Genomic DNA, 2,192 nt, shown 5'->3' on the forward strand with positions numbered 1-2,192 from the left:
ACACGTAAACCGATGCTTCGATTTTAGATAGTGTGGAGGTCAAGATTGCGTGATTATAAAGAATGTTGATGAATTTTAAGTGTATTATATTGAAAGAAAAATGTTTCGTTTTTATAATGTTACATTGGTTGCTTTGCAGTTGAATTCAAGTCCTGCCAGTGCATATTTGACAACTGGTGGAACAACACTTGTTCCAACGTGTTTTCTTGTCATTAATTGCTCAACTCTATATGTCGTTTAATCTGGTGACAAGACAAGAGTCGGGAGAACACTTTCATTCTCCATTTGTCAAAAATACTTTCACTGAACACAAGTGATGGATTCAATCAGAATGTTTGTCCTGGTCAATATTTTACCAAAATTGCATCATGGAGTCCAATCCAGCCCTCCGTCTCGTCACCATTTGCTCGAATCACTTCAACAATAAATGCATTTTCCAAGTCATTGTGGATGGAGGCCAGATTTCCACCAAGAATGTTGCAGACGCTCTGAAGGAAAAAGAGAATCAGAAGTTAATTTCACTCATCTAGATCTGTCAGACAGTTTGCAAGGTATATATTGACTCTGGACCAAATTGTTCAGTCCGTAGAAGGATCACTATTCGTAATAAAGCGACATCACAACTATTTTCTTCCAAACCTCTGCATCAGCAAAAGACCTCGGTTCATCTTCGTAAATGTAACATTTACAGTCCAACTGAGTCCAGCCTCGAGGGCAGCTATTGGCTGCAGCACAATGGTTGTTTTGGGAGCAAAATAAGACATTTTTAGCAATTCTGGTGACAATAGTAGCAATAATAATAATAATAATCATAGTTCATTTGCAATATTATTCAGATTAACCAACCTATTTTTGCAGTCAATTTGAAAGATTCCTTCGAAGAACAAAGGCACATTGTTAAAATCTGACTGCCGAACATTTACACACAAATACGCAGCTATACATTAAGCACCATAAAAAATGTGTTCAAAAATGACAAGATTAGAACTTACGACTCCAGTGAAGAGTCCACTGATTCCACAAACGAGGAACAACAGGTGAAGAGCAAATGCCATCTGGAATAGGGAAAGAAAAAAAAAAACAAGCAAATATTTCTGTCAATATATACTATGACAGTTTTTCATTTGTATCTAACTATGTGGAAAATGGAAAAATGCAGTTAAAGTTTCAGCAGTAGGATAGGAAATTGTGTGAAGTTACCTTTGCAGTCGTGATGCTTGATACTGACAAGGAAAACAAGGCGCTTTATATATGGTCGGTTGACAGTTTTGGAATGTGCAAGGCGTATATGACTGCACCCATAGAAAATGTCAAACAAACAAATCAAGATTATGAGTTCCTGCTAGTTAAGAATGCAGCAACTCAATTAAGCAGAAGAAGCTGTTTTGCAATCAAGCCATAAAACTGCTGAGTGAAAAATTGGGCTGTTTTTAACCAGCATTTTTAAAGATTTGCAGGTTAAAAATTAGTCACTGGCGACCCAAATAGAGGACTTAGAAATACTACCTCCAATAATCTTGGTAGAATGTACAACCACAACTGGGTCACTAAAAATTTGTACGGGATACCTCTGATTCACTTTTCTTTTAAAAATCTCACAAAAAAATGAAATAAACACACAATAAACAAATAAACTATTGATGCTGTTGCTGGGTTTGATGTGATCGCTGCTCGGTCTCTATCTATCTATCTATCTATCTATCTATCTATCTATCTATCTATCTATCTATCTATCTATCTATCTATCTATCTATCTATCTATCTATCTATCTATCTATCTATCTATCTATCTATCTATCTATCTATCTATCTATCTATCTATCTATCTATCTATCCAATCATGTCTTGTTAAAATAAGAATTTTTTCGCCCTGCTTTGCTGCAAGAGTTGAAGAAAAAAAAAAACTGTATGAACCGAGTCTTTTAACTTGGTTCTCATCTTACTTGATTGATGTTTTAGATGAGGTTTTGAAATAAGTTCTGCGTTGTTGAGTAATTACAAAACTTACCCAGATATGCAGCTTTTGTCGCCTTCGCACACGTCAAGTATGAAGAGTGAACAAGTGAGAGTTGTTTCAGGACTAATCCTAAACTCAAATGCAATATTAACTTTTTGATTGATTGATTGATATCTCTATTTCAAAAATATTTAAAACATGGAAAGAGAAAAAAATAAAACAAAACACTTTAAAA

General features: G+C 34.9%; 1 long non-coding RNA gene across 1 annotated transcript in view; it reads right to left on the reverse strand.

The window, feature by feature from the left end:
* The window catches only part of LOC125970630 (uncharacterized), a 1,431-nt gene extending 216 nt beyond the window's left edge, over positions 1–1,215 (reverse strand). The window contains exons 1-4 of the long non-coding RNA XR_011086956.1: positions 1,201–1,215; positions 993–1,055; positions 640–874; positions 357–488 (exon numbers count right to left, since the gene is read on the reverse strand). This is a non-coding gene — a long non-coding RNA (uncharacterized lncRNA). The remainder of the gene's footprint in view (positions 1–356; positions 489–639; positions 875–992; positions 1,056–1,200) is intronic.
* Between the last annotated feature and the right edge of the window lie 977 nt (positions 1,216–2,192).

Source organism: Syngnathus scovelli, chromosome 6 (assembly GCF_024217435.2).
Source record: "Syngnathus scovelli strain Florida chromosome 6, RoL_Ssco_1.2, whole genome shotgun sequence".
Taxonomy (NCBI): Eukaryota; Metazoa; Chordata; class Actinopteri; order Syngnathiformes; family Syngnathidae; genus Syngnathus; species Syngnathus scovelli.